The sequence below is a fragment of the Mesoplodon densirostris genome, chromosome 2 (assembly GCF_025265405.1).
Source record: "Mesoplodon densirostris isolate mMesDen1 chromosome 2, mMesDen1 primary haplotype, whole genome shotgun sequence".
NCBI classification, from domain to species: domain Eukaryota; kingdom Metazoa; phylum Chordata; class Mammalia; order Artiodactyla; family Ziphiidae; genus Mesoplodon; species Mesoplodon densirostris.
Window position 1 is genome coordinate 81086084 of NC_082662.1, and position 13476 is coordinate 81099559.

Here is a 13476-nt window from a genome sequence, read left to right on the forward strand (position 1 = left end):
ATGAGATGCTAAGGCTTAGCAGGAGCTTAATGTCCATCAGTTTCTTTCCTTCAGTCAAAATTTAACTTTTTATGTAGAATAATCATCCTTTATATTCTGTTCTCCATGTTGAGTTTTGAAACAGGAATAACTTTTATTTAAGTTATCACCTTGATGATAAAAGGAGCTGTTTATCAGAGACAGTGCTGTAGGTGCCTTGCAACCTGATAGATTCGTGTTCAAGGGCAGGCAGGGCACCGGTGAAGCTGTCCACACCTGGAAGCCCAGAAACTGGGCACTGAACGCATAAGCGGACTCCTAGAGCTGGTACACTCTGCCTATGGCAGATTCTTAAACCACCTGTTTACTATCTTTTAAACACTACCCTGAAGTTCACCCAAGTCAGAGGGTGACAAAATGGACATAAACGCAGAAGTTTGGGACTGCTCTGTGATTCATATGCCCAGAGAAATACTTAATTGTTTTCTGGAAGAATGCACTATATGATGATCTTTTGTGTGGAATTGGTAGATGTAAATATTAGGGCACTGTGCGGGTAAGGATCCCAGTAGACAGCTAGCCTAGGAGCCCGGAATACTATTTTATTTTATTTTATTTTATTGGCAGTTCGTGGCTACTGCATGAACGCTCTCCCTTTTGAGTCAGCCAGGCGCAAGAGAAGTAATTTCCCATCCAGAAGCTCTTTCGGCAGCTGAGCTGTAGTGGATATACTGGGATGTGGCTAAGTTTAAAATTGTGCGTAAATCCAGCTTCCTCTCCCCTGGAAAGGCTCAGCTTGTCTTTATACCTTCCCCTCCGGCCAATTTTTTTTTTTTTTTCCGGGGGCGGAGAGGAGAGGAAAGGAGGAACACTGAGGCAGGCAGACAGCTTGTAGTTGACTTAGGTCCGCGCGGGGAGGGGGAAACCCAGGCGGGGGTTGGAAACGGAAGGGCTGCCAGTGCGCCGCAGGCGAGGCCGCCGGCAGGGGGAGGCCGGGCCGCGGGCAGCCACCTCGCGGGCCGCCGGGGTGGCGGGTCGCCCTCCGCGAGAGCGCCGGGTGCCCCGGACCGTGCGAGGAGGGCGGCGGCGGTTATGCAACCCGCAGCCCCCTCGTCCGCCCTCCCCGCCGGCCTGCGTCCCTCCCTCCGCTTGGCCGGCACTCGGATCTCTCGGTCTTTCTCTCCCCTGTGTGTTTCAAACAGGAAGTGCACGGCTGTCTGTAACGTGCCGCCGGGTCCCAGAATGGAAGAGTGAAGTCGCGCCGGTTCCAGCTCGCGGAGCCCGCCGGAAGCCAGTCCCCGGAGAGGAGAGCGCCCTGAGGGAGCAGGGTGGCCGCCTGGTCCAGGTGCGGGGCTGGGTTGCGAGCCCGCGGGCCGGGCGCTGGGCTGTCACTCAGTCACTCAGCGGATCTGCAGCTCCCGCGCTGCAGCCTCACTCGCCGTGCCTTTTCTAGGTTGCGCCCCCCTGGCTGCTTTCTCTCCAGGAGGATCTCTCCAAACTCTGTGGCTCTGCTACCCGGGTGCGTTGGACCCCGGCGATAAGGCGCGTGGCAGCACGCGGCGCCCGCGGGACCTGCCCCGCTTCCTCACCCACCCCAGGCGGGAGCTTTCGTGGCTGGGCTGCTTGTGCCCGGGAGGCTTCCCGAGTCCTCAGCTGCCCTTTCCACCCTCGCCTCTCCTCCTCCTGCCGCCTGAAGTAGCGGCTCTTTGTTCTTCACTTTGTTCGCCAGGCCAAGGGTTATCTACATAAATGGGTGGCTTGGGTGTTATTAAGAGTAATGTGAGTGGGAGGGGTGGGGACCTGGGGGAGAAAGAGGATGAGTTGAGGGTGATGTGTAAGGTGGAAAGGGGAGCAAGAGGCTTGGTGTCCGGGCTAAGAAATCTCACCAGCTCTTCAGCCGGTGAAACAGAGGAGTCCAGGCTCTTTGCTTTCCATTTTGGAAGAGCCAGGCTGTCAGGAACTGAGGGAGTTCGTGATGCAGACACACACTGGAAAGGTAGTGACCAGGAATGAGGGGCAGCTAGTTCTGAGATGTTTAGTCTGATGTCTGGCTTGTTAATTCCAGTTGTGGATTCTTAGCCAGCCTCTCTTGCTGAGACAGAGGTACTTTTAAAGGTAGAAGCTTGACATCTTTATTCATTAAATGCCATTTTTCATCAGAGTAAAATTGAGAACGACTTTTCTCAAATTCACTGGGTAGGTTACAGTTTCACATGGCTCGTCTTACTCCATCTCAGAAGTGCATAGGTGGAGAACAAAATGCTAGAGGAAAGGTTGGTTTTATGCGCAGAGTTTTTGCTTCTTCATTTCCCTGGCAGCTCCTCTCTCTGCAGACTAAATCAGACGGACTTTTCCCCCAGTGAAAGCCCGGTCTTGTTTCCCCGCCATTATTTGTCTACCTGGTTGAACTCCAGTCTTCAGGAGGGACACTAAAGGAGGTGTGATGGTTGAGAGGAGGTGAGAGGCAGTTTGATGGGAAGATTGTAGCCTCAAATTAAATGTTTGCATGAAGTTAAAGCCAGTAGCATCTTCTTTCTCTTTCTTTTGGAAGAAGGGATCCATGCAAATGACTAGAGGGGAGGAAGGTGAGATTCTGCAAAGAAGGGCCTCTTTCTGTAGCCGGGAGGGAAAGTGCAAAATCACAGTACTATGTGCACTTAGCCCCTTCACCTTATTGGGCGGTCAAGCTTTCTCGGGTAGCAGGGTTGGTTGCAGAATTTAAATTCGTGATGTCCTATGCTGACTATACCACTTTAATGCTGATGTTTTTTGTAGTGAAATAGTATTTACTACATAATTAATTTTGGTTTGAAAGGAAAATCTTTTGTAGTTACTCAGCCTGGTACATTTGTACTTTCCCCTCCCTCCCTTTCTTTTTCTTATTAGCAGCATGGAGGTAATTTAAATTATAAGATCCCATTATTCCAGTAGCCTTCAGAACTTTAATCTCTTTTAAAATGCAGGTGCTTTGAGCATTGTGATATTATCAGTAATTGGCGTAATTGTGTTAGCATTAAGTAGCCAAGATACACTATGAGCGCTGAGCAATTAATTTTATCTTTTTCTAGATAGATGTGGACTTCTTAAATTTGAATTTAATTGTGAGAAGTCTGTTTCTGCCTCTTCTTGCCAAATACATAATGAGATTAAAAGTGAAAACAAGTCATTAAGAGGGACTCTTGAAAGACCTGTACAACCATAGTATTTTGCCTCTATTTTTATACCCAGGTATACTCCCAGCCCTCTGATTCATTAATTTTCCTGAGGACTTTCCTCAGCATCTGTCATTCTGTTTCAAGATAAAATAGAACAGCCTTTGTGACCTCCCAAACTTGTCCCCTATTTAGGAACAGGATTTACCCCCGCCCTAGTGGAATTTGATACTAATTAAATAATAACCCAGGAATCATAATAAATGGCCTTTAGATCCTCATTGCGCATTTTCTATATCTCCTGTATAACTTATTACTCTGTTTAACAGTCTGAAATAGGATTCATTTATTCTGTTTGATGGAGTGAGGAAACGGAGGCTGATAAAATGTGACTTGTCAGTGGTCATACTAGTAAATGGACATGCTGGGACTTGAACAAGAGTCTTATGCTTTATAGTGCTTGGCTCTCTTGTAATCTGGGAAGTGGCCGCTTAAGGAAGAGATGGCAACGCTGATTCAGATGGTCTTGCTTTTCTTTTTTTTTTTTTTTTTTTTTTTGCGGTACGCGGGTCTCTCACTGCTGTGGCCTCTCCCGTTGCGGAGCACAGGCTCCGGACACACAGGCTCCGCGGCCATGGCTCGCGGGCCCAGCCGCTCCGCGGCATGTGGGATCTTCCGGGATCGGGGCACGAACCCGTGTCCCCTGCATCGGCAGGCGGACTCTCAACCACTGCGCCACCAGGGAAGCCCGTCTTGCTTTTCTAAAAGAGAGCTGATAAACACTGACTCTAACTTCACCTGTATCTCCAGATCTTTTCCCATTCCTCTCTACCCAGAGCTTAGGGGGTTCTATTGTTGTTGTTGTTTTTTCCATGTTTGAAATTACACTTCCTCTGTGTTAGTGACTAGATTTAGCTGTGTTTGCATCATTGTGATTTGTTTTCTGCTGCCAACATTCTAATGGCATATTTTAATTTACAGATATCTTATGTCAGGTCTTAATGAACAGTATCTTTTTGAAAGGTCAGATTAGCATATTTTAACTTCTTAGAGTAAAAAACAACATTTCTGGTTTACCCCTAGGACATAGTTTACATCCCAGAAAAGAAATAATAAATTAAAAAATTAATAAATGATGTATATAGCTCTCTTCATACTCCACTACCCTACATACTGTATGACCACTGTACATGGCCCCCCAACTTCCCCACCCCAGTTCAGGATAACTTACTGAAAAGCTTATATTATAAAAGACATGGGCAAATCCATATACACTTTATATATTAAATATTTTTGTAATACTCCCCAGATGGAAATAAGTTTATTTTTCTTATTTTTGGAACATTTAACGTTGAGGCTCTCTTTAGCTAGGATTTATATGTTACACGGAGAAGAGCATAAATTAAAATTTAGAGTATATTTTCAGTGGGATATGCTGGATAAAATATTTATTTTGTCTTCAACAATTGAAGTATCTGTAGTGATCTATAACTTCCCCTTTGTAGAATTGTGTCAAAGCATCAGGAGAAGGGGGAGAAGGTGGGGGAGAGGGAGGGGGAGGAAAGGGAGATAAACTGAGTGATTTTTTTTTTTTTTTTTTTTTTTTTTCCCCGGTACGTGGGCCTCTCACTGTTGTGGCCTCTCCCATTGCAGAGCACAGGCTCCGAATGCGCAGGCCCAGCAGCCATGGCTCACGGGCCCAGCCGCTTCGCGGCATGTGGGATCCTCCTGGACCAGGGCATGAACCCGTGTCCCCTGCATCGGCAGGCGGACTCTCAACCACTGCGCCACCAGGGAAGCCCCTGAGTGGTCTTTTCTTTTATAAGTAAGGAATGGAATGATATATGCATATTTTCTTAATACACAATGCACTGCCACTTCTGTCTGTTTTAAACAGTTGCAGTGGCTTGTGAACTAAGAATGAAAGGGTAACTAGCTTTGATGTTAAATGCCAAGGAAAAGTTTATGGCCAAGAGAGGACTAGGAATGGAGATAAATGTGCATTAGGATTTTCATTTTTTCAAAACGCTCTCTCTTTTCCTTCATGTCTATTATAAAATAAAAACTATCTTCAATTGGAAATTGTGAACTTTAAAGCAGTGGTTCTCAAGCCTTACAAAAATCAGGAAACTTTTATTTACTACTAAAAGATTTCAAAGATTTTGACTTGTTCAGAGTTTTACTTCTCATTTCTGATGATTGGTAATATTTAGTGACAGAGTCACTATTTAATATCACTTAACTGGATATATATTATAAAGAATCACCACAGCATTTTCCCGTATTTGTAAAATAGTAGTACATGTATGAGTGGGACAGGGGTTCAGTCTACCGACTTCTGCCAGGATCCTGAAGTCCACAGGTTGGGACTCAGGACTGAAGTAAAACAACTGCTCCAGGCTGAAAATGCAGCAATGGTGATGTACATTATGTTAGCCATCAGGTTATAAAGATTCCCGAGTGGAATTTTTCATCTTTGTTGTACATTAAATAGGTAATGTGTAAAGTCCTGACTTTGGATCTGATCTTGTTTCTGGGTTAATTGTTTTCATGGTCAGCTTTGAGGTCCTGTAGTTCGTCAGTCACAGATAACTGGAGTTCTCCTAAGAGCGTCCTCCCGACATTCTGCCTACAGTGCTTCCTTACGTTTGTCAAGTCAGGACTCCGACGCCCGGGTCACCACTGTCGTGACTGCTACCATCTGCATGCAGCCTTATATTCATTTCGTAGAAGCTAAAAGAGCCTTCCCAGTCTTAACCTTTACAGTGTTCAATAAGTGTATAGAAAGAGAGAGATTATTTACCCTGTTCTGTAGTGGGAAAAGCTGACATACACGTTCATATTGAATCTGTCTCTCTGATTTCCATGCCCATTGCTGAGGTTTTGGTGTTCTGTTTAAGGCAGATTAGGCAGGGCACCAAAATCTGTTAGGGTTAGTGCATGATGCTCTTTTTTCTGGTTAAAAAAAAAAAACTTTCTATTTATTGAATGTTTTATATGGATTATCTGTAATCTTCCTGGTATTGTGCAGGGTGGGTAATATCCCCCTTTTATAGGTAAAGAAACGGAAGCAAGTGGAGATTGTAATTTATCCAGGTCACATGGACAAGCTGAGGCCTGGCCTCGGATCCAGGTTTGTCAGTCCCCAGGCTAAAACATTTCTGTCATCACATCTGCTTCTTTCTCTGTCCTTAACCTCACCTGTGAAGAGAAATGAGAACATTTTGTTTAGTCTTACCTACCTTTTCAGCAAAGGTTCGGTTAAAATCATACAGAACATGCCGACTTTAGGAATAGGGACGTGAAAGGGTCAACATTTTTATAAGTATTTTTGGCTTCCATGCAGTATGTATGCTCTTTTCCCCCCCAAGGAACGTATACTTATATTCATGAGTGTATTGAATCTGTTGGTAAGAGTTTTTTGAGGTAGTATTGGCCACAAGCAATATTGCTGGATCTTAGGACATAGCATACTAATGTTACGAGGAACTGCACAGATTGTTATCAGTTTTATATCTCCACCAGTTCTACATGATGATTTCTTTTTTTATTAACAAATTTCCTGATTTTTGCTCTCCATTAGATGTTCACTGTGGCTCATGGTTGAATTTTGCCTTGTTTTGATGTATAAGTGAGGTTGAGCGTCTCTTCAGGTACTTAATTTCCCTTTTCTGTGAATTGGGTCTCTTCCCCTTTCCTTGTAAGAAGTTCCTTGAAAGAATTCTTGTGGAGTTCCTTGTATATTCTAGAAGTTAATGCCTTGTTAGCTGTGGATATGGTGAATACTTTCTCCCAGTATGTCACTTGTCTGGTAAGTTTGTGTGTGGTGCCTTTCAGTAACAACAACAACAAAATCTTTAATTTTAATGTAGTTGAACCCACCAGTTTTTAACATTATTGTGGTCTGTGTATTTTGAGTCATTTAAGAAATGCTTCCGTATTCTAGGCTCATATTATAGTCTCTCTTCACTTTCTTAGCTTTATAGGTTTACTCTTGGGTTTTTAAACGATTCGAAGTTTAAGATGTAAGGTGTAAATTCTTTTTTTTAAAAACATCTTTATTGGAGTATAATTGCTTTACAATGGTGTGTTAGTTTCTGCTTTATAACAAAGTGAATCAGTTATGTATATACATACGTTCCCATATCTCCTCCCTCTAGAGTCTCCCTCTCTCCCACCCTCCCTATCCCACCCCTCTAGGTGGTCACAGAGCACCAAGCTGATCTCCCTGTGCTATTCGGCTGCTTCCCACTAGCTATCTATTTTACGTTTGGTAGTGTATATATGTCCACGCCACTCTCTCATTTTGTCACAGCTTACCCTTCCCCCTCCCCATATCCTCAAGTCTATCCTCTAGTAGGTCTGTGTCTTTATTCCTGTCTTACCCCTTCATTTTTATTTTTTAAAAACTGTTCATCTTGTGAGCCAGTTTCTTCAACACTATTTACCAAATAATCCACTCTTTCTCCATAGATTTTTGGTGCCACCTGTAGCATATAAGTGTACATTTATACAGATCTCCTTCTGAGATCTCTGTTTTGTTCAGATGGCTTATTTGTGTGTTCCTGGGTCGTTGATTCACTTTTTTAAATTACTAGGGCTTTGAAATATGCCTTATCTTACCCGTACACTTATATGACTTGATCTTATTATCATGACTGATATAAATTTAAAAGTTCAAAACTATTTGAGATCATTTTGGGTGGCTGTCTTGCCCTTATTTGTATGTGCTAGCCCTTTACATCTGCAAATGTGTTTTCGAGAAATGTGTTTACTCCTTCAGGAATATTATTTATTTAGTAGCATAATTTAACATAACCCTAACTTTCCTGACATTACACTTTCTTCTCGATTTTATTATTATTTCTTTTTTTTTAGCAATCACGGCTCCCTTTCATGCTTGGTCATCTATGTAGGGCAGTGGGTGTTTCACTTCAAAGTCCTCTCTTCTTCAGTGATCTGTGCGTGCTCATAGAGCTGGGATATGCATTCCTGATATGGCTTTTGAATGAATGTTTTATGAGGTGTGATGCCATAATATGTGGCTGAATACTCTTGAAAGCCTGTTAATTATAGATGTTTGCTTATTATTGGGAAAACACTGCCAGTTTCAGCTCGGGTTTTCTCCAAGCTTTACTTTGCTTCACTCTGTTACCAGCTCGGGGGTCTCGTTCTCTCTCCAGTCTCCAGTGTATGTCACACCAAATGCTAGGTTGCTTTATTTGAGAAGCAGGCATTTACATGTCTTTTTTGTCTGCCGTTCTTAAGGTGCTTTATGGATATAGTAGAGGGACGCAGTCCACCTACTGAAAGGTACTAAGCTTGCATAAAGTCTGATAAAATGATAATGTAGAATGTTCTAGAGTCCAAAACCTGCTTATAAGACCAATGTCCTTGGGCTGTTGGAATTGTTCTCCTATTGTGCTTTAAACAGGAGCTATTCACCTGCGTTTAATGACAACAGCCCCAGCCTCTGACCTGACCGACCTCACATCCTCAGCAGGGGACTTCATCAATGTGGACATTTTCCATTTCTCATTCAGGTTCCTCTGTGATCACCTCACCAGCTGTCAGGTGCACCTGTCTTACCAGCTCCTCCTTCTTCAATTATTCTAATGTAATTGACAGCTATACTACTTCATTCATTCAGCAGACATTTGCTGAGTTCCAAACTATTAAATCTTAGTTCCCTTATCTCTCCTCCTCCTATCTGCTGTACACCCGTCGTTGTGCTAAATTCTGAAAATACAATGTGAGTATGACACAGTGCCTGACCTTAGAAGATAGACACAAATCATTAACTGGAACTTAGAATGTGGAACACTTTATAGCAATACCTTGTAATAAATAATAATAGAGAGTGGGGCACAGAGGAGGGAGTGCTTTGTTCTTTCTTGTTTGTGAGGAAAGAATTCATGCCGGAGGTGACTTTAGTGCTAAATATTGGAGGGATAGGCTTATTAGACTGAACAGGGAAAAAAAAAAAAAAGGAAGAAGAAACAGCCCAGGTTCAGAGCCCGGTAAGGAGCACCAGGTATGTGGGCCTGGAGCAGAGGGGCCGTGGTGCAGAGGCGAGGAGAGCAGGAGGTGCATTTTGGTTCAGATTCTTGGTCCAGTCCTGTCTAGGGTCGTACACTGCTATTTCTGGAAGTGTGGACTTTTTCCTGGTAGCATTGTGGAATCATCGAGGGTGAAATAAATGCTTAAGTCACTGTCTTAAGGTATGTGAAAGGAAAGCAGGGAGAAGCCCAGTGGCGGTTGAAATAATCCAAGTAGAAATAATGAGGACCAGACCTAAGGCGATGATGGTGGGAAAGGAAAGGAGAGGATGGATTTGAGAATCACTTAGGAGAAAGAATTGTTTGCTGATTTGGTAGAAAGTGGGAGGGGAGTAAGAGGGAAGAAGGAGAAAGGTGACTCTTGATGTTTCTCCTTGGGAAGATTCACTGTCTGAGGGTGTCATTCATCGGGATGGAAAACAGCAGAGGAGCAAGTTTGGAGAGAGAACAGTGAGTTCAGTTTGAAGTAAAGTTGGGGTGCCTGTGGGCACTCAGCTGATCTTGAGAGACCCAGACCCCAGGAGAGAAGCCAGGGCTGGAGATGTGTATTGTGGAGGGACTGGAACTGGTGGTTCCAGCCATGCACATAGTTGAAATTCCCAGGGATGGCCCAAGGACCGAAGACAACAGACAGAAGAAGGGGAGAGAGAAAGAGGACCAGGGAAATCCACAAATACAGATGGTAATATTAAGCACCAGGGTTTTTGGTGGTGTTTCCGTATATTATGTCAGAGAATTTTTACAATACCCCATGAAATAATTATTGTTATTGTCCTTTACAGATAAACTATCTAAAGCTCAGGTAAGCAACTTGCCAAATCGCCCAAGTGTTACATAGGGAAAACTGTCAGGTGTGTTCAAGGCCACAGGAAGTTCAGGTAAAGATTGAAAATGGGAGATGAATTTGGTGATTAGGTATTTAGTTGGTAGAGAGTTCTAAAGGCTAAATCTAGGTTGTCATGGGTGAACAGAGTAGGAGTTGAGAAGCAGGGGCACTGAGTGTGTGTGTGTGTGTGTGTACACATTTGTCCATGGAGGAATATATTTTGTGTATCATGGTAACTAGAGCTTATATCTTAGTTGAGAGTAGTGGAGAGGAAGTGACTGAAGGTAGAAGAGAGAATAACTAAGGGAGTCAGTTTCCAGAAAAGATAGGGTGGACAGGGCCTGGAGTGCAGGCTTGTCTCGGGAGGGAATAGGGACGTTCATTCCTTTGAGACAGGAGAGGAGGAGGGAAAGACACATGTAGCTGTGGATGAGTACACACGTGGAGGCTGCGAGGAAGTTGAGAAAGTTCCTTCCTGACGGCTTGGGTTTTCTCCGTGAGGTAGGAGCAAATGAAATCTGCCGAGAGCGAGGGGACCTTGAGAAGACAGTCGAAAGTGAGTTCACAGTTAACTTGGGAAAAGGAGCTCGCTGACTGAGGACAAGTAATAGTCCTGTATCATTGAGGGCCCAGCTGGGGTTTTGTCAGTGAGGATTCGATGCTGCTGGTGGTGTTTTTTTGTTTGTTTGTTTTTCTGGTTGATAGAGGAAGATGAATACCATGAATGACCTTTTAAACTAAAACACACAGCCCTTGCCTGAAATGTTAAGTTTAGATGGTGATTTAAGGAAGCTTCAGGATGTTGGGTCCGGGGGTGGGGTGTGGAGGGAACAAAAATTGGGCTTAGGGAACTTGTGTTCTAGTCTTAGTTCTTTCAGTAACAGAGAATGGGTTTAGGGAAGTCAGCTAATCCCTCTGAGCCTCAGTTTCCTCATCTTTCACTGGAGGAAGTTACTCTTCATGTCCCCCAAGTCTCTCGTAACTCTTAGGACTTCTGTGAGACTTGTACATCATTGGACAAAAATGAATGGACAAAAGAATAAGAGTAGTTAGATTCCTGTCATTTATCATTCATGAGTCCTGATAACAGCTCTAATGCCAGTGGGTATTGACAACGTGAGACTAGGACAGCCGTCAGGTGACTGTGTCCAGGTCTCTGCCACTGGGCTGCACCTGGCAATGGGAGAGAGGTAGCAAGGCAGGAAAGGGGGAACAGAGCATGGAGCTATAATGGGAGTTGGGCAAGGGGCGGACAGGGTGGGTTTGCTGCGTGCCACAGCTCCCTGAGACATCACTTCGTAAGGGTGGTCATAGTCTTTGCGTTCATCATCTACATTGTTTCTTTCCCTATATGATTGCGTTTTATTTTCACTGGGTTTATTTCTCCCTCTTAGTTATAAGTGTGCCATGTGGGAGAGAATTCAACAGTTGAAGGAGGTTAAGCATGATTTGTAGCATCTTACCTTAAATGTCCTTTCTCCTTCCCATCTCCTTCATTCCACCTTGCTTTTCTTTGCCCGTAGAGAAATCAGAAACAGTTTGGAGCATTTCATCACTCTTCTCAGCTAGCTATGTTCTTTCCCTGGAAAGTTTATTCTTCAAAGCCATTAACTGTTTCTGTCTCCTATTAAGAGCAGGGATGGCAACTTAAAGCCCAGGAGGGTGTGTGACCCTAGCATTAAAGGGTGAATCCACATCAGGTGAGTGACTCAGAGATTATTGTAGTGATTTAACATGGCTAAGCAGGTGATAGGACACTCTTTTTAAAATTAAACCTTTAATATTTCTCTATGCTGTTACATATTTGAGAGAAACTTGGGCATTTCCTTTTGTCTTCATTAAGCTATTGCACAACTTAATGCTTGGAAAATTCTTCACAGGAAGAAACAGGGTGTAACAGTTCGTGTGAGACATTTTTTGAAAATTCGCCTTTTTAGTTAGCTTAAGTCTGAGAATATTCTCTCCACCCCCCTGCTCTAATTTCTTTCAGAAAGTGTTAATATCTCCACATAACTAAATATTCTTCAAAGAGAGACATACTTAAAAAATTAAAACCATTTAAGCACAAAATTAAAACATAGTCTATAAATGTGTTCTTCCATTTCCGGAGAAACAACAGGAAGGATTTGCTTTCTCAAAATAAACTAAGTAGCCTGACTGTGAACTCAGAGTAGTAGAGATCAAAGATTCCAGCACCATCACACAATGGGAAATTTGCAGTCTTTTTTTCTAACCTCGGAAAATCAAGTCTAATACTTCTTTTTTTGAAACACAAGGAACCAGGATGTGTATATACAATTTAGAAACATACCTTTGACATATGTGAAATTGTGTAACCTAAATATGTCTAGGAGAGTCTGTTTCCAAGATGTATTTAATCAGTATGGGCATGTTAGACATGCAACCATGGAAAGTGTCCTTCAGCATTAAACTTAGAATGGAGAAAAACCAACTGAGTTTCTATATATCCATATAGCGTCTAAACTTGAACTTGCTAGGTTAGTGAATTATTTCATAGCTTGGCTAGTAAGAAAAGTTGAGCAGCTCATGTTGACCATGGAACTACATTGAAGAAGGAATCTGCTAGGATAATCATAGTAATAATAGTATATGAATTCCCAGGCAGGAATAGGGACATTTGTTAATATTTCCCTACTTCCAGAAACGAGGAGTGGGAGCCCATTTTAAAGAAAGGAAATCAGTTGTGTTATGGTTGCCAGATTTTTGTTTCTGAGCTATCAGCAAGATTAGGGAGAAAATATGTGTTATTCATCTGTCATTAATTTATAGGCTCAAAGAATATACAATTTTATATTTCTTAAATATAACATAGGTCAACATTTTGAAATGTTGAACAGTGTTTATATGTATTGGGGAAATTATGTATACATTGAGAACTTGATAGACTTTCTCAGTAGACTTTTTTCTTTGTCTTTCAAGAAAAGGTAGAAAAACAGATCTCAAAGTAGTAGACAGCCCATGATCTCAGTTTCTTTCTCAGTCTCTTTATTTTTAACCTAAGTCTTTTATATTTACAGTGCGTCTATTGTAGATAACAAATACGGGGTCTTTTTTAAATCTCCTCTGACAATCTGTGTCTTTTAATTGGTATATTTAGATGATTCACATGTGATTATTGATATAGTTGGATTAATATCTACCATGTTTGTCCAACTGCTTTCTATTTGTTGCATTTGTTCTTTGTTTCTTTTTTCCCCTTCTTTTTCTGCCTTCTGTGGTTTTAAGTGCACATTTTATATGGCTCTATTTTGTCTCCTCTCTTAGCATTTATTTCCTTTACAGAATTTTTTAGTCCTGGCCCTGGAGGTCACAATTGATCTCTCACTTTCTTAAACAGCAACAACAACAAAAACAAACCAGAAAACAAAACATCTGTGTGTGTATGCATAGAAAAAAATTTGGAACGATATATACCAAGATATTAAGAGTAGTTATGTCT

The 13476-nt window shown here is 42.5% G+C and overlaps 1 protein-coding gene across 8 annotated transcripts in view; it reads left to right on the forward strand.

The window, feature by feature from the left end:
• LRRC8D (leucine rich repeat containing 8 VRAC subunit D) overlaps positions 1 to 13476 on the forward strand; it is a 112458-nt gene that overhangs the window by 20491 nt on the left and 78491 nt on the right. For 5 of the 8 annotated variants that reach the window (XM_060090083.1, XM_060090078.1, XM_060090080.1 and 2 more), the window contains exon 2: positions 1182 to 1324. The exons of the other annotated variants lie outside the window; for them this stretch is intronic. The gene's annotated coding sequence lies outside the window, so the exon portion shown is untranslated. The remainder of the gene's footprint in view (positions 1 to 1181; positions 1325 to 13476) is intronic. 8 annotated transcript variants of the gene reach the window in all.